At 42.2% G+C, this 19,219-nt stretch overlaps 1 long non-coding RNA gene across 8 annotated transcripts in view; it reads right to left on the reverse strand.

Moving 5' to 3' along the window:
• LOC133072619 (uncharacterized) overlaps positions 1-7,269 on the reverse strand; it is a 35,082-nt gene extending 27,813 nt beyond the window's left edge. For 3 of the 8 annotated variants that reach the window (XR_009696777.1, XR_009696779.1, XR_009696778.1), the window contains exons 1-5: positions 7,054-7,269; positions 5,984-6,706; positions 5,252-5,568; positions 2,712-2,760; positions 1,597-1,840 (exon numbers count right to left, since the gene is read on the reverse strand). This is a non-coding gene — a long non-coding RNA (uncharacterized LOC133072619). Of the gene's footprint in view, positions 1-643; positions 772-1,571; positions 1,841-2,711; positions 2,761-5,251; positions 5,569-5,983; positions 6,707-7,053 lie in introns of those variants that run through there. The other 5 variants (XR_009696775.1, XR_009696776.1, XR_009696780.1 and 2 more) reach the window with 5 other exon arrangements.
• Between the last annotated feature and the right edge of the window lie 11,950 nt (positions 7,270-19,219).

Here is a 19,219-nt window from a genome sequence, read left to right on the forward strand (position 1 = left end):
GGAAATAATGATAATAAGACACACTTTCTTGTCTTGGGCTCCAAAATCACTGCAGATGGTGACTGTAGCCATGAAATTAAAAGATGCTTGCTCCTTGGAAGAAAAGTTGTGACAATCCTAGACAGTGCATTAAAAAGCAGAGATATTACTCTGCTGACAAAAGTCAAAGCTATGGTTTTTCCAGTAGTCATGTATTGATGTGAGAGTTGGACTATAAACAAGGCTGAGCACCAAAGAATTGATGCTTTTGAACTGTGGTGTTGGAGAAGACTCTTGAGAGTCCCTTGGACTGCAAGGAGATCAAAACAGTCAATCCTAAAGGAAATCAGTCCTGAATATTCTTTGGAAAGATTGATGCTGAAGCTGAAACTCCGATACTTTAGCCACCTACAAGCTGACTCATTAGAAGAGACTGAAAAAATCTTTCAAAAAAATCTTTGCTGGGCAAGATTGAAGGCAGGAGGATTCGGGGATGACAGAGAACAAGATGGTTGGATGGCATGACTGACTCAATGGACATGAGTTTGAGCAAGCTCCTAGAGATGGTGAAGGACAGGAAAACCTGGTGTGCTGCAGTCCATGGGGTTGTAAATAGCCAGACAGGGCAGACAGGACTGAGCAACTGAACAACAACAACAATGGGTCAAAAAATCAAAAGAATCATAATGTTTCATCACCACATATGGAAAGTCCATGCAATTCAAATTTCATAAACTTGTAGGGAATGCAGTCTTGCAGGTCACTTCCTTCTTCTCCAGGGTGGCATTCGTGCTACAAGGAGATGGTTGAGTGTTGAAGGAGACCATATGGCCAGCTAAGCCTGAATTCCTACACTCACCATCTGGCTCTTGTCTAGTCCTGCTCTAAGGATTTCTGGTTCTTTAATTTCCCAGTGGCTGACTATGCAGAGATCTTCCTCCCCACCCCATCTCTAGGGCCTTCCTCCTTTCTCCCCCAGCCTCTTCACACCCCAGAGATGTCTCAGAACACCCTAGTCTTTCTCTCTTGTTCAGTGTCTTATTATTACTATTTTTTTTAAACATACAAGGAAGTCAGAGTACGTTTCTGAATAAAATAAGGAATTCCAACTGTAAAAAGGAGGTCCCCGGTGAGAAGCTCGCTCATACAACATGTCAGTCCGCTCACTTTCCTCTCTGCAAGCTCCCCAATATTTCTTAATGGTGTGCAGGTAGTTTATTATTTGTCTTCACCATTTTTTGGAAAAGATTTTGCTCTTAAATTTATTCATTTGCTTTAATTTTTGGCTGCACAGCATATGGAATCTTAGTTTCTCAGCTACGTATTGAACCTGCCCCCTTTGCATTGAAAGCACAGTCTTAACCACTGGACTGCCAGGGAAGTTTCTGCCTTCACCATTTTTTACACAACAGAAAGGGGAAATTTTTTTCCCTTTGGATTTTATTTACCTAAAAAGGAACCGAAGAAAAGGGATGGTGTGTCTGATGCAAGGAAGCAAAATTGAAAATGAAATTATGTAAAAAGCAAATAAAGTTCCTGATCAACACAGATTGATATGCTGACTCTGAAAAAATGGAAGCCGTCGGCTGCTGTCATCTGAAAACTGTTCTCATATACCTCTTGATCCTGGGCTCTGGACTCAAAGATGGGGGGTATGTCCACCACCAGGATGCTCCTCCCATTCCACGTGCCTGTTGCCCTCTGACACTTCCTGGTCACCGCCTGGGCCCCCAGCTTGGACTCAAACACGGGCTGGCAGAGGATGCTGTTCCCGGTGGCACTTTTCCCGCTGCCTGTTTTCCCTACCAGGATGATCCTCAAGGAGGAGGAGGGTTCAAAGCTCTGACATTGTATCCCGCCTCTAAAAAAAAAAAAAAAAAAAAAAAAAAGAATTTTTCCGGTTTTACTAAGTTTGTGATTCTTTTTTAAAGTTTTTATTTTATCTTGGAGTATAGTTGATGATGGGCTTCCCAGGTGGTGCTAGTAGTAAAGAACCCACCTGCCAATGCAGGAGGTATGGAACACAGGTTTTATCCCTGGGTTGGGAAGATTCCCTGGAGGAGGACATGGCAACCTGCTGCAGTATTCTTGCCTGGAAAAGCCCATGGACAGAGGAGCCTGGTGGGCTGTTGTCTTTGCTGGTTGCAAAGAGTTGGACATGATATAGTGACTAAACAACAACAAACAACAAGAGTTGGCGAGGGGGACACTGTGCCAAGAGCTAAAATTTTCAAGAGATGAAGAGTGAGAATCCAAGGACTTCTGAAGTTCTTATGAGCCCACATGAATTAGGCTCATTCTAGGCTCCCAGAATCTGTTATTTTGTTCCTTTTACTCTGCATTGGTTCTTCCCTTACTCAAGTATTCTGAATTTTTTTTTCCCCAAACATGATTACTAAATCTCTATGGGGAACTTTTCCTCTTTTCAGCTGAGCACAGGCGGGGGAAGATACCATTTCCACTATTCGGTTCCAAATCCACTGACTTCTGACTTGAAGTTTTGTTTCCACATTTCCCATACATCACCACACGGATCAGAGTGTCATACTTAGGTGTGTAGGGTGTGATGATAGTAGGGAAGATAAAGAACATGATAGCTGCCTTTTTCTCCTGCAGTTTAAAGTAACTGGGTTTCTCATCTGTCTTGGTGTTTGAGGTCAGGGAGTGGAGGAGGGAAGACAGTCACTCTCTCCTGGTGTCCAGAGTGCTTGATAATTTGGAGGGTGTCTTACCTTCAGCCATGGTTTCATATCTGCTCCTCTGCAGCCCTTCCATTTGCTTCTAGAATAAAAGGAGGAAAGGAATAAAAGCAAGTATCCTTATAGGAGTTGATAAGACCTGAGAACACCTCCAATCAGACAGCCGAGGACAATTATCCTTAGATGAGCCATTTCCATTGCTAATTTTCTGACATATTTTATTTTCAAATATCCATATAGAACTTTAAGCAAGCCAGGTGATCCTAGGTTATGTTAACACAGTGAACTCTTGCTTTTCTTCCTCATTCTACAGGAAAGCAAGAAACGTTTGAATACACATCAGTTGATTATCTCCCTTCAAGCTGAAAAGGTGTGAAATAAAGAAAGCCTTCTTCTAGGAATGAGAAGCAAGACTTTTAAATTATTTATTATTATTATTGGAATCAAAGCAAACTTGCTAGACTAGAGAATAAAAGTTGCCTTGATGTAAATGACAGTGGTTTGTTTGATGTACTGGGCATTTCCAGCCCCAGAAACTATACGTATCAGATGGACAGCCCAGTGGCAAAGAGGAAAGTACAATGTACCTCCCAGTGGGAGTGTGGAACTGGGGTTCAGGGCTCCTTTGAGGATGGACACGGGAGGGAGAAGGGGAAGAGGGCCGAACATGGTCACCATCCTCCTTCCCTCTGAGCTGCTGGGGGAAGAGAAGCTGGTGCCCTGACTGAGGGACAGCAGCAACATTCGAGACAAATTCAGGATAAAGTCATTGCCTGCTCAGTTTTAAATCAAATGTGTTTCCTTGTGGGTCTCCCAACAACAACTTTTAAAAAATCCCAGTAAACATAACCAGAAACTGGCAAAACCATGGAGATAAATGTTTCATTCAGACAAGGCATACTATCGCGTCATTCTTGGTGCTAGAAAAGGTAAGCATGCATTGGAAAAGGCAAGCATGCAATCTGCAATTATAATTAAGGTAAACTCTGAGCTTATGGGCTTCCCTCATAGCTGAGTCGCTTAAGAATGGGCTTGCAATGCAGAAGAACAGGGTTCGATTCCTGGGTTGGGAAGATCCCCTGGAGAAGGGAATAGTTACCCACTCCAGTATTCTTGCTTGGAGAATCCCCATTGGCAGAGGAGCCTGGCAGGCTACAGTCCATGGGGTTGCAAGAGTCGGATACAACTTAGTAACTAAACCACCACCAGTGAGCCTATATTTTATTTATTCAGTTTTAAAGATTATGCAGTTATGAAACAAACATTTTAAGAAGAGAAATAAATACACTGAGTAATGAAACAAATTCCACTATGTGCAATGAACAAATCTCAGCATTTTGGCATTTTTATTACTGCTGTTTGGTTTGATTAAGTTAAAACTTTACACATATAGTTTCGTTTATTTATTTTTTGACTCCCCCAACCCTGAGTCTCATTCTCCCTCTCCCTTTAGAGGCAAACAATATTCTGAGATGTTTATGTATCTATCTCATTTGTGTATTTACACCTGTACATACACATCTATCTATAGTTAAGATACAGTACTTTTTGGTATTTTAATCTTTTACAGAAGTGACATTATTTATGTAACATTTTATCCAGTTTTCTCTTAACAAACATTTGGTGTTCCAAATACATCTTTGTTACTACCAACAGTAGTGCTACTACCAACTTGACAATCTCTCTGAAATGTCCAGCTTCCGCCTGACTAGATGTTGCCAAATCTGTCTCCAGGAAACTTGTGCTGAGTCGTGCTGGCAGCAGCCACGTACGAGCATCCCACAAATCTTCGCCTACACTTGGTAATCCTAGATTTTTAATTTTTTGGTCACCCTGTTGGGCATATAGTAGGATGTCTTAATTGGTTTAAACTTACATTTTATTGATTAACATTGAATTAAAAATGATTTTCATAGTTGATTTGCTATTCAGCACATTTCTTATTTCTACCTTTTCACATTTTTCTATTCACTCAGCCAGGATCCATAGAAATGGTCCTCATTAAGGAAACCATCTCCTGTCACACTATCAGAATATACTAAAATAACTTCTCTCCTTTCCTTTTCCTCCTGCACCCCTTTCCTTTCCTTAACCCCCGAGAAGAGCATTTTCCTTATCACCTTCTCCCACTTGGTGTCCTTGCCTCTGGTAAACTATACTCCAGCTTTTGCTAAAATTGCTCAAATTCTCTGACATCTTTTTTATCTCAGATGACATTTTCTATTGGAATCAGTAAATTGAAGTAGTAAAGACAATGATGACTGTTGTGAAAATGTTGATGATCAACTTCACCATCATAATAACCCTCTGTGCAGCCATTTGTAATTTTCAATTTTTCTTTCATATCCATTATTTTAATTGTTTGCCCTAATTCCCTATGATGTTATCTAGATAGGCTTTAAAATTTCTATTAAAATATTAAGAAACTGAGTCTCAACTAACATGCTCATGTTCACACAACTGTCATGGAGCTAAGAACAAAAATTGGCTCATTTTTGCCTGCATATTCTCCTAGGTTCATTGGGGAGGAGAAGTGAAGATAAAGTCATTGAGCCTCTTAGAACACCACATACCATGCTGCCATCCATGGTCAGGGCATAAACTGAAGCAGTTAGGCTGGAAGCTTGCCCTAAAACCAACAAAGAGAACTGTACTGAAAAATCTTGGATGCCTTTTTTTTTTTAAGACTACTCAAACATAAAATGGTAGGGGACAGAAGTTGCTCAAAATGGAAAGATTTCAGTTTAAACAATCTGGTGTTTTTACATGACCTGATGATCAGTGTGACCCAAATGGAGTTCTGTGACTGCCACAAAACACCATCAAAGTTCCGAATTGGGGAGCAGAGGTGCAGCACCGTCTTCCTGAAGCATCTTCTGAGTGGGTCAGGCTGTCAGGAGGAGACACATCTCATTGAGGAATAGATTTTTTGGGGAGAATATTAACAAATACCAAAGTGTCCAGAGGCTAGTCAGAAAGGATATTGATGGAAATGCTGAAATGACAGGATATTAAAAGGACTGAATCAAGCCCAGGAAGAGATCTGGAAGCATTGTAAACCTGAAGCAATATGACATGTGTCAATTGCAGAACAGACAAAAGTAGGGGAATGAAGAATGGAGGCAGATTTCTTCCCCACAAGGAAAATGCTAATCTTCCCCACATGGGATCAGGAATCATGAGAGAGCTGGTGTGTGAGCAGATATTATATGGGTATCTGACAGGAACAGCAGGGGGATCTAGCTTAGGGAGGAGGTTGAAGCAAATGAACATTATATACCTTTTGAACTTTAAATTGGACGTACCTGATGTTATCTTGAGGCTACTCAATTTATCAAACCACTAGAAAGTAGGCTCTCTCCTGCTGTTTTAGGAAAGGTGAAAATATTTTTCGTCTGCCTTATTCATGAGTCTCTCCTTGCCTGTCTGCTTGAGTCCCTGTTTCCCAGCATCACTGGTTTCACAATTTAGCATCATGATTTCATAACACGGCTTTCACAGGGGGTTGACAGCAGACCAAGGGATGGTTCCTGTACAGGCTGGGGTCGAATTCTACATCGTGCGGTAGGAAACGTGGCTATCTGGGGAAGAATGGGTGGCTTTCAGAAGATCAAGGTCACAGAACAATGTCCACTGAGAGGTTTCGTTGGGAACGTGGCTCAGTGAGGGTGCTCGTCTTGTGGAGCCCTAGGTATGGATTCTGCTCCAGGCTTCTCTGGGAGGTGGTGTTTGTCAGGGACGGGGCTGGGGTGGTCTGGGAGAAGTTAAGAAGGTAAAACTGAAGATGTTCGCTCTACCTAGTTAGCGCACCTTGTGAGTTTCAGTTTTTCTCATCTGTCAAATTGTTGTTCAGTCGCTCAGTCCTATCCAGTTCTTTGTGACCCCATGGGCTGCAGCACGCCAGGCTTTCGTGTTCTCCACTATCTCCCGAAGTTTGTTCAATTCATGACCAATGAGTCCGTGACGCTATCCAACCATCTCATCTCCTGCCGCCCCCATCTCCTTTTGCCTTCAATCTTTCCCAGCATCTGAGAATATTAGCGAAGTTTTATGAAACGCTGTGAAGCTTAATGAAAATCAAAAGAGCTAAGAAGTAGGCAACTAAACATAAAAGACAGCAGGGCTGTGGAAAGCGATGGGCGGGAACGCGGGGTGAGCAAGTCCCAAATCCCTTGGTTCCCACCGGGAACCTGTTGTCCATAACGCTTTCCATCGGCGCCCGGTTTCACTGACAGGAGACCCCAGAAGCATGGAACCGGTAAGAGGTCCCACCAGAAATCAGTAGCCCTGACTCAACCGCGGTCCCCCAAACCCTCCCTCTTCGCCCCGCTCCCAATCCTCCAGGACGCAGGGACCCCCGCCGGGGTCCCCTTACCAGGCTCGGCCCTGCGGGCTGGGTGCCGGCGGGTCGGCGGGAGCGCGCGGCCGAAGGCTGCAGGGCACGACCGCAGGGCAAGAAGGAAAGCGGGGCTGACGGAGCGCGCGCGGCTCCCGTCCCGGGCGGGGCGAAACTGCTGCCGCGGAAGCCGGGGAGCGGCGAGTTGCAACGTGCGCACCCTCAAGGGATGCTTGCCTTCTGAGACCGCGAGCGTCTCGCCCCCTTCCATTTCCTCTTTTAAAAGGGTGAAAAGAGACCACTCTGATCCCAGTCGCCCCGTGAAAGCACCTCTGCTGCTGCTGCTGCTGCTGCTGCTAAGTCACTTCAGTCGTGTCCGACTCTGTGCGACCCCAGAGACGGCAGCCCACCAGGCTCCCCAGTCCCTGGGATTTTCCAGGCAAGAACACTGGAGTGGGTTGCCATTTCCTTCTCCAATGCAGGAAAGTGAAAAGTGAAAGTGAAGTCGCTCAGTCGTTTCTGACTCTTAGCGACCCCATGGATTGCAGCCTACCAGGCTCCTCCAGCCATGGGATTTTCCAGGCAAGAGTACTGGAGTGGGGTGCCATTGCCGTCTCCGTTAAAGCACTTCCAAAGAGATCAACTTAGAAAGCTAGTTATTTTCCTTGGCGCAAGAATGAATCACAGTCTTTTCTTAGAGGACTTCTCTACCTTCGTGCAAAGCTGGAGCCAGGTGTGGAACAGGTTGGAGTGGAGCCTTCCTCCTTTCCAGAGAGCCACTGCTCTTTGCCTTTTGTCTCTTGGGGTTGGGGTGTCTGTTCTTAGGAGGCGTGTATGTGTGTGATTTTTGAGGAGTGATACACAGTTCTCTTCAGTGTATCCTTGAGCTATTTCACAAGCGCGTGAAAGAATAGATCTTAGGTGTTTTCAGATGTAGTAAGTCAAGGGATATACACGATTTAACTCTATTTTTGAAGTAAAAAGGAGTGCCTAAACTTCATGGGATAAAGTGTGAAAGGAAATACAAAATAAACAAGAATTGGGCCAAGAATGAGACTGAATGTAAGGTATAAAAATAAGTATGACCCAAAATAATAATTAAAACAAAACGCTACATCATTTGGGAAGATATTTTAAAAAGGTAAAAGACAAATTTAGAAAAAAAAAAACCTCAAAATATTTTACTGCTGGAATAAGCAAATACTTATTCACTTGTATAGAAAAGGCAACATTGTTACTATCACATTAAGGCTCCCAGTGCAGGGAAAAATAAAAAATGACCTAACGTCTTACACAACAGTAAAGTCTAAACGGATCAAAGACCTAACTGTAAGGCCCAGAAGTATAAAACTCTTAGAGGAAAACATAGGCAGAACACTCTTTGACATAAATTGCAGCAAGATCTTTTTTGACACACCTCCTAGAGTAATGAAAATAAAAACAAAGATAAACAAATGGACCTAATTAAACGCAAAAGCTTTTGCATAGCAAAGGAATCCATAAATGAAATGAAAGGGCAACCCTCAGAATGGAAGAAAATATTTGCAAACGAAGCAACTGACAAAAGATTAAACTCCAAGATATACAAACAGCTCATGCAACTCTATATCAAAAAACCAAGTAACTCAATCAAAAAAATGGGCAGAAGACCTAAACAGACATTTCTGCAAAGAAAACATACAGATGGCCAGCAAACACAGGAAACTTGTTCAGCATCACTAATTATTCAGGAAATGCAAGTCAAAACTACAGTGAGGTATCACCTCACACTGATCAGAATGGCCAACATCAAAAAAATCTGCAAACAGTAAGTGCTTAAGAGGGTGTGGAGAAAAGGGAACCTTCCTACACTGTTGGTGGGAATGTAAACTGGTACAGTCGCTATGGAGGTGCCTCACAAAACTAAAAATAGAACTATCATATGACCCAGAAATCCCACCCCTGCGCTGGATTTGGACAAAGGCATAATTCAAAAAGATACATACATCCCAGTGTTCATTGCAGCACTGTTTACAATAAGCAGGACAGGGAAGCAATCTACATGTTCATCAGCAAAGGAATGGATAAAGAAGATGTGGTACATATATACAATGGGATGTTACTCAGCCACAGAAAGAAATGAAATAGTGCCATTTGTAGAGATGTGGATAGACCTAGAGACTGTCACACAGAGTGAAGTAAGTCGGAAAAACAAATATTGTATGATGATATCAATATATGGAATCTAGAAAAGTCATACAGATCAATCTATTAGTAAAGCAGAAATAGGGACACAGATGTAGAGAACAAACTTGTGAATACCAAGGGCGGGATGGGGGAGTAGGATGAATTGGAAAATTGGAACTGAAATATACACACTACTAAGTGTGAAATAGACAACCAATGAGAATCTACAGAATAGTGCAGGGACTCTACTCAGTGCTCTGTGGTGACCTAAACAGGAAGGAGATCTATACGGATGGGGTGTGTGTATATGCACAAGTGATTCACTTTGCTGCACAGCAGAAACTAACAACACAGCATTGTAAAGCCACTATACTCCAATAAAAAAAAATAATAAATTCAAAAAACTAAAAAAAAAAGTGAGTCTTAGATCATAGTCTAGCTCTGGATTTCCCACAGATTTGCAGGTATTCCTCTTCTAGGGAATTCAATCCACATGGTATTCACTGGAAGGAGTAGTGGCTTCTGTCCAGCCAAGCAGATGAATATCATGCATAAACACTGAATATTGTACAATACTGAATATGCTACAAGATCATGTAAGAGGGTATGCATTGTTTGAAATCTGCTCGAAGATCCAATCATGGCCAAAACAACTCTCAGAAGTAAGCCAAAGATGAACCTCTTTGGGTAAAATAACATCTGAACCAGGCAGCAGGGCTTGAAAATATGAAATAAACTTCATCAACACACAATCAAAGAATGTTCATGAAGAGGAGATAAAAGAAAAGGTGAGAGAAGACATACCTAGTTGGTATGAATTTATATATTCACTTAAATAAGCAGTTTTTGAGAAGTCATAATATTTTGATCCTGTGTCTGGTGACTCAGTGGTAAAGAATCCACCTGCCAATGTAGGAGACGTGGATTTGATTCCCGGGTTGGGAAGAGCCCCTAGAGGAGGAAATGGAAACCCACTCCTGCATTCTTGCCTGGGAAATCCCATGGACAGAGGAGCCTGGCAAGCTACAGTTCATAGGGTTGCAAAGAGTCGGACATGACTGAGCAACTAAACAACAACTCCTTAAGAAAACTCTTCCTATAGGCAAATAAAAAATAGGTTCCAGTTCTGATTTGCCACCTTTTGCCCTTATAAAGTCACCAGACTCTCAGTAGATTATTTTCCTCTTCAAATAAAAGGCTGTTAGTGATAATTATCCTTCATACCTCATCATAAAATAGTAACCAATAAACATATGTCATCCAGAACCGGTCCCTATTTGACAATTTAAGGGGCCTCTGCCTTTCCCCCCAGATACTCTTCCACCAAAGAAAGTTGAGAGGGCAATGGGCATGGCCCTGAGGGCTGCCTGGAGTACCACACCCTTGGTTCAGATCACAGCCCCACCCCCTGTCAGCTCTGTAATCCTGGGAAACTGTTTAATCTAAGCCTATATCTCTTCTGCACAAGTGAGATCAATACTATAGTAGTGTCCTCTTAGGCTATCAGAAAAATATGAGGAGACCATCTCCCTTCCCTCCCGTTTCCTCTCCTCTCTCTTAAAACTGCTCTCTAATCTCCATCCCTTCCCTACACCTTCTACCTACTGAATCATGTTCCCTCTAATACAGGATCTGATGCCCTCTACATCCCCTTCTGTTTATTCATTTTACTTTGGGAGCAGAGCTGCAAGTTAGTCAAAGAACTTAATATCTCACAGCAGGGCTGGGGTAAAGATCCAGGTGAAGTGCCAGCCCCAGGCCTCTTGCTGCTTCAACCCAGCATCAAATCACCTCTCAGTTTCTCTCTGTTCAGTCTTGAGTAAGCCCTTCCCCCTACTATCCAGAGCTCACTCCTGGGGGCAAACATGCATTGTGAGATGTGTTCTTACCATAGGCATTGCCTTCATCTCTTGCCACCTTCTGTCTTCCCATGATTAACTGAAAGAGTCCCAGACACTATTTGTTCATTCATTCATTCATCAAATAGTGGTAACTGCCTACAATGTGTCTGACCAAATCCAAAGAGTTGGTGACCCCACTCATAGTTCCTCCTCTCCCCTGAGCACTGGAATTTAGGGAAGACATTGGAGGAGCCTGATCTAAATTGGGATGATGCTGTGAGAACACCTGGTGAGATCGACTTTGTCTTCTTAGGATCTCCAAATGCAAAGATCAGAGGGGAGATGATAACATTCCATGCCAATGAGTAAGCTTTCAGTTCAGTTCAGTCGCTCAGTTATGTTGGACTATTCACAACCCCATGGACTGCAGCATGCTAGGCCTCCCTTTCCATCACCAACTCCTGGAGCCTACTCCAATTCATGTCCATCACATCAGTGATGTCATCCAACCATCTCATCCTCTGTCATCCCCTTCTCCTCCTGTCTTCAGTCTTTCCCAGCATCAGGGTCTTTTCAAATGAGTCAGTTCTTCACATCAGGTGGCCAAAGTACTGGAGTTTCAGCTTCAACTTCAGTCCTTCCAATGAATATTCAGGACTGATTTCCTTTAGGATAGATTAGTTGGATCTCCTTGCAGTCCAAGAGACTCTCAGGAGTCTTCTCCAACACCACAGTTCAAAAGCATCAATTTGGTGCTCAGCTTTCTTTATAGTCCAACTCTCACATCCATACAGACTACTGGAAAAACCATAACTTTCACTAGATGGACCTTTGTTGGCAAAGTAATGTCTCTTTGTCATAATGTGCTGTCTAGGTTGGTCATAGCTTTTCTTCCAAGGAGCAAGCATCCTTAATTTCATGGCTGCAGTCATCATCTGCTGTAACCTTTGGAGCCCCCCAAAATAAAGTCTCTCACTGCTTCCATTGTTTCCCCATTTATTTGCCATGAAGTGATGGGACTGGATACCATGATCTTAGTTTTCTGAATGTTGAGTTTTAAGCCAACTTTTTCACTCTCCTCTTTCACTTTCATCAAAAGACTCTTCAGTTCTTCTTCGATTTCCGCCATAAAGGTGGTGTCATCTATGTATGTGAGGTTATTGATATTTCTCCTTGCAGTCTTGATTCTAGCTTGTGCTTCATCCAGCCCAGCATTTCTCATGATGTGTTCTGCGTATAAGTTAAATAAGCAAGGTGACAATATACAGCCTTGATGTACTCCTTTCCAGATTTGGAACCAGTCTGTTGTTCCATGTCCAGTTCTAACTGTTGCTTCTTGACCTGGATACAGATTTCTCAGGAGATAGGTCAGGTGGTCTGGTATCCCCATCTCTTTAAGAATTTTCCACAGTTTGTTGTAAGCTTTAGATGTTAGTTTTTCCAGGTGGTTCTATGTCAGTGACATAAGCTGTAGAAATAAGTTTTACCAGGAGATTGAGCAGCTGGATGTGTGGGGGTGCTATGGAAAACCATGAGAAGAAGAAGGTTTGCTCACTGACTTAGAACCTACCTTAGGATTGCTGGCCTGGGAGACAAACAGGAAGAAAATTGGAAAAAAAGACATATTTCCCAAACTGATCTTAAGAGCTTCTGCTCTCAGAAAACCACATAGTTCAGCTTATCCTTATATGTCTAAGTATGGGAAGACTGGGATGTTGACCCCTGGCTCTTTATGTTCTTGCCCTCAAACCCGAGGCTTCTCAAAGTAATGTGATTACACTCAAACATCATTTAATACAATTAAAATTCTGTGATCATTTGCCTGATCCTGTGAGCACCTGCAGACCAGAGCACAGTCTCTCCTCAGCCTACTTCTCCAGCCTCATTTCCAGTGAATCCCCTCCCCAGCCAGCCATTCCAGTGGCAGATTTCAGTGCTTTTCCCAACCCACCTCGTGCTTTCCCTCCTAGGACCCTTCATCCCACCCCACATTTCTGCTGGAGTCCTGTCTGTGCTTTACCGTCCATTTCAACCTCGACCTCTTCATGTCGCACACCTGGTTCCTATAGGTAATTGTGTTCAACCTGCATTGGCTCCAACAATGAAGGAAAAACAAAGGGAAAGCCTGGCTCAATAACTCCTCTCTGGCCAAAGGACTCAATCCCTTTGTCTAGAACTCAAGCCAAAACTGTGTGTTTCTGCAGTAACTCTCCCACTGCCCACCCCATCAAAGCTTTCGGGAACGTTTACCCTTGGGCAAACCACATGATATGGTTAGCTATTTTGTGTCTAGACATCAACAAACTCTGAAAATTGACACCAGAGTAGAAATGAAGAAACAGCCACAAGATTCAAACCCAAGAAGAAGGCTAGCTAAAGCAAGAGGTCCTCGTCAAAAATGGAAATGAAAGAGTGCAACAGGGACTCCATAGAACTCTTGAGTAGGTCACTGGAATTTCCATATAGTTTTTTTTTTTTTTTTTTTTTTTTAGTTCTACCACTTTATTGCTACCAACCCATCTCCCTCCACCCTCATGAACACATGCTCAGTCATGTAACCCCATGGACTGCAGCCTGCCAGGCTCCTCTGTCCATGGACTTTTGCAGGCAAGAATACTGGAGTTGGTTGCCATTTCCTTCTCCAAGGAATTTCCATGTAGTTTGAAATGCAGGTTAAAATCAACTTAAAATGATTTTTAAGAAGGAGGTAAGCTCCTACTGAAATCTGGGGTGACAAATTGTTCTTAATTATTGTAAAAGATGTTGATTTCTGTAGTCTGAATACTCTGAAAATTCAAAGTTCATGTAGCTTAGTGCTTCTCAAATGTGTTGTTTTTTAGAATTACTTGAATATTCTTTGAAAATGTCAATTCTGGGGGGACCATGCTCAGAAATTCTGATTTATGAATCCAGTGTATCTGATATCATCAGTCCACACATCAGTGTTTGGAAATGAGCCATTTATTCAGACCCCTTCATTGTACAGATGAGGACATTGAGGTGTTCCTACAGTAGGGGTGGGAGAGACTTGAATTAGGGAGCCAACGTGTCAGGGGTCATGAGGACGAGGGGTTGAAGACCTGGTTCCTAACCTCTTTAGTCTCTTGAGGGTCCCTTACTGTGGACAGAGGGGAGAGGGGGAATCTGAGGCGGGGTTGAATACTGATGGTTTCCTGACTCAGCACACTGTAACTTGCTCTGAAGTTAGATTGCTTTAGGGCTACAGAAAAGATCTTTTGCCTGTGCTGAATGTGCAATTTGAGCAACGTTGAATGCATTTAAAAATGCATTTTACTCCTAGACATGTTTCCAGTACAGACTTTTCTTACTGTATGGGGGAAGTGTGGAAGGAGACAGACATGTGTGCCCTCCAGATTGGGGACCCTGCTCATAAACTTGTTTTGAACTTCCTCTATTGGAAACTTTGAACATCTTCACAAATCCAGACGCCCCATATTAATGGGTCCGGCTGTTACTCACCGGAAAGGTGCCTGGTGGAGCCTGGGTGCTCAGACAGTAAATGCTCTCAGAACCATGTTCCTTCTGGTTGGTTGTAGCTCCTGCTCCCTGCGGGGCTCACTTTTCCTGGTGACAGGCTCTCACCGGTGATCCAAGAAGGCCCTGATCTCTGCCTTCTCTTAGGTTGTGAGTCAGACACCCTGTTTCCTTCCACTGTGCATAGAGGAAATCTTTGAGATTCAGAGCCCTGGAAAGCCCAGAGAGAGGGTTACGTGGTGATGACTTAAAGAAACAGGAACATTCTTTGTAGGCTTAAAGCGTTTCTCTTACAAAACCTCCCTCTTGTTGTGACTAATGTGCTATGCTCTCCAGCAGGGCCCCCCGACACCAAATATCTTGTAGGATCCCGAGGCCCGAGGCTCCTTCTAGAATAGCTTAGTGTTCTAAATGTCAATTACTTCTTACCCTGTGGCATTTCCTCTATATAAAATAAGTCCAGAGTGCCTCCTGCCCCAGAACAAAGAATATGATATTTACTTCTGGTTAAGTTGGAGAAAGATTCAGAAACCTTCAGCTTCTACACTGACAACAAGAATTGGACAGAATGAAAATATAACTTCTCTGTGTCAAAGGATGATTGAAGCAAGGAAGCATTGAGGAACTGAATTCTGGATATAAAAGAGCCTTTTGTAAGTGAGGAGAGAGCTGAGGAGTCTTCTATACCAGGGGGGCTTGGTCTGGATACAAACATTTGCAGGTGTTGGCTTGTCATAGACACTATTTGCAAAGTGGAGGCAAAATTAGATGATCATTTTATAACAACGTGGGCTATCAAAATAGTTTGGAATTCATATGATCCTAAGGGAAACAGTAAATTGTCTATCTTGAAAACTCTTTCCTTTCCCATCACAGTATTTTTTCCCCTAAGAAAACAGCAGTGGAGAAGGGCCAAGAAAATAATGAGAAATTCTTCTATCCTATTAGGCCTTGCTAGTGAAGTCAAACCATTTAAAATTGGAGTCTTATAGCTTTCTCAATTTAAATATTGGTTAGATTATATATATATATATATATATATATATATATATATACAGTAGGGGTGGGAGAGATAGGAGATCATTATGCATAGTATGAATCAGGAGTGAAATTAATCAATTTAATGTGGTTCATTCTCATTTCAACTGAAGTTTTGGAGCCAATGATGTGATCACGGTAATCAGTAGACAGATAAATTAACTTGTACTACCCAGAAAATAAGCCAAACCGGGGGAAACATAAGCTTTCAGTTCAGTCACTCAGTCATGTCTAACTCTTTGCGACTCCATGAACCGCAGCACACCAGCCCTCCCTGTCCATAACCAGCTCCTGGAGTCCACCCAAACCCATGTCCATTGAGTCGGTGATGCCATCCAACAACCTCATCCTCTGTCATCCCCTTCTCCTCCTGCCCTCAATCTTTCCCAGCATCAGGGTCTTTTCATATGAGTCAGCTCTTCATATCAGGTGGCCAAAGTATTGGAGTTTCAGCTTCAACATCAGTCCTTCCAATGAACACCCAGGACTTGTCTCCTTTAGGATGGACTGGTTGGATCTCCTTGCAGTCCAAGGGACTCTCAACAGTCTTCTCCAACACCACAGTTCAAAAGCATCAATTTTTTGGTGCTCAGCTTTCTTTATAATCCAACTCTCACATCCATAAATGACTGCTGGAAAAACCATAGCCATGACTAGATGGACCTTTGTTGACAAAGTAATGTCTCTGCTTCTTAATATGCTGTCTAGGTTGGTCATAACTTTCCTTCCAAGGAGTAAGCGTCTTCTAATTTCATGGTTGCAATCACCATCTGCAGTGATTTTGGAGCCCAGAAAAATAAAGTCTGACACTGCTTCCACTGTTTCCCCATCTATTTGCCATGAAGTGATGGGACCAGATGCCATGATCTTAGTTTTCTGAATGTTGAGCTTTAAGCCAACTTTTTCACTCTCCTCTTTCACTTTCATCAAGAGGCTTTTTAGTTCCTCTTCACTATCTGCCATAAGGGTGGTATCATCTGCATATCTGAGGTTATTGATAATTCTCCCAGTAGTCTTGATTCCAGCTTTTGCTTCTTCCAGCCCAGCATTTCTCATGATGTACTCTGCATATAAATTAAATAAGCAGGGTGACAATATACAGCCTTGACGTACTCCTTTTCCTATTTGGAACCAGTCTGTTGTTTCACGTTTTCCAATAAATGATGCTTGACATGCACATACAAAAAAGAAGAAAAAAGAGCATAGTCATACCTCATACCTTTCACATGAATCAATTCACAATAGATCATAGATAAAGATGTATAACTGTAAAACTCTTGAAGCTAATATTGGAGGAAATCTAGGTGACCATAGATTTGGTGATGGCATTTTAGATGCAAAACTAAAAGCATGATTTTTGAAAGAAACAATTGATAAGTTGAACTCTTTTGAAATTAAAAACTTTCGCTGTGCAAAAGACATTTTTTAAAATGTGCAATAAAACAGAACATAGAAAATATGAAGTAGAAAATCAAAATTAGATCTTTGTAAAATGTGTAAAATTAAATCTCTAGCCAGGTTGATAAAACAAACAAACAAACAAACAAAAAGAAATCATAATAAATTGCCAATATCAGAATTCAAAGAGGGATTATTACTATAGTTCCTAATCATATCAAAGGGATGATAAACTGTTTTGTTTCTGCAAATAACTTCAACCACTTAAGTCTAGTGGAAAAATTCCTTGAAAAACACAATGTACCAAAATGAGTATAAGAAGAAATAAAAAATAAAATCAGAATAGACTTTTACATTTGATTTAAAAAGACTTTATAATGTTAGTATAATAATGTGCAAACATTTTGAATAACTGTGTCCTACACCTGAAACTAATATAATGTTGTAAATCAAGTGTACTTCAATTTTAAAATAGAAGAAAAGAGAAAGAAAAGAGGTTTGGTGGAGGGTGGAGGGCTGTTCATTGGGGGTCAAAGTGTGTGGGGTGAGTTGGTAAAGGAGCAAGGAAAGATGGAAGCCTGAATTCCATAGTTTCACTGAAATTATGGGTGCAAAGCAGAACAAAGCAAAAGTCAGTGAACAAACAATGAATGCTCAGAGTTGTAAGAAAGGTCAATCTCATAGAATAACTGTAAAGATTACTAGCTAAAATTTTAATTCAGCTCAGTTCAGTTCAGTCACTCAGTCATGGCCAACTCTTTGTGACTGCATGAACTACAGCACACCAGGCCTCCCTGTCCATCACCAACTCCTGGAGCTTACTCGAACTCATGTCCATTTGTGAGGCTGTCACGGCTAACGCCATGGCAGGCAGCCTAGATTAGGAGTAGGCCTGGTTTCCCGGGGTAACATAATTATCAGGCCTCCTGGAGCCAGCCAATCAACATATGCCTAGCCAGAAAAAAGGGAACCTATCAGGGGAAAGCTGAAAGCCCCATGTTGGGCCAACAAAAATTACCTTGCAACTGTGTAACCAATCCGCTTATGCCAACTACCCACTGTGTAACCAATCCGATTGCGCCAACTACCTGCTGCTTATTTTGACCTAATAAATACCCGAGAGAACTGGGGCTCGGGGCCTTTCATCCTCACACACCTGGTGAGGGCGGGAGGCCCTGGCTCGAGTCAGTAATAAATTCCCCTATTGCGAGTTGCATTGTTTCGAGGAGTCTTCTTTCCCGACTGGGGACTCGGACTATGGGCAGAACACATTGTCGAGTCGGTGATGCCATCCAACCACCTAATCCTCTGTCATTCCCTTTTCCTCCCTCCTTCAATCTTTCCCAGCATCAGGGTCTTTTCAAATGAGTCAGTTCTTCACATCAGGTGGCCAAAGTATTGGAGTTTCAGCATCAGCATCAGTCCTTCCAATGAATATTCAGGATTGATTTCCTTTAGGATGGACTGATTGGATCTCCTTGTAGTCCAAGGGACTCTCAAGAGTCTTCTCCAACACTATAGTTCAAAGAATCAATTCTTCAGCACTCAGCTTTCTTTATAGTTCAACTCTCACATCCATACATGACTACTGGAAAAACCATAGCTTTGAATAGATGGACCTTTGTTGGCAAAGTAATGTCTCTGCTTTTTAAATATGCTGTCTAGGCCGGTCATAGCTTTTCTTCCAAGGAGCAAGCCTCTTTTAATTTCATGGCTGCAGTCACCATCTACAATGATTTTGGAGACCAAGAAAAGAAAGTCTCTCACTGTTTCCATTGTTTCCCCATCTGCTTTCCATGAAAGATGATCGTGGATGCCATGATCTTCATTTTATGAATGTTGAGTTTTAAGCCAGATTTTTCACTCACCTCTTTCACTTTCATCAAGAGGCTCTTTAGTTCCTCTTCACTTTCTGCCATTATGATGGTGTCATCTGCATATCTGAGGTTATTGATTTTTCTCCTGGCAATCATGATTCCAGCTTGTGCTTCATCCAACCCAGCATTTTGCATGATGTACTCTGCATATAAGTTAAATAAGCAGGGTGACAATATACACCCTTGATGTACTCCTTTCCGATTTGGAACCAGTCTATTGTTCCATGTTCAGTTCTAACTGTTGCTTCTTGACCTGCATACAGATTTCTCAGGAGGCAGGTCAGGTGGTCTGGTATTCCCATCTGTTGAAGAATTGTCCACAATTTGCTGTGATGAACACAGTCAAAAGTTTGGCATAGTCAATGAAGCAGATGTAGGTGTTTTTCTGGA

Source organism: Dama dama, chromosome 18 (genome assembly GCF_033118175.1).
Source record: "Dama dama isolate Ldn47 chromosome 18, ASM3311817v1, whole genome shotgun sequence".
NCBI classification, from domain to species: Eukaryota; Metazoa; Chordata; class Mammalia; order Artiodactyla; family Cervidae; genus Dama; species Dama dama.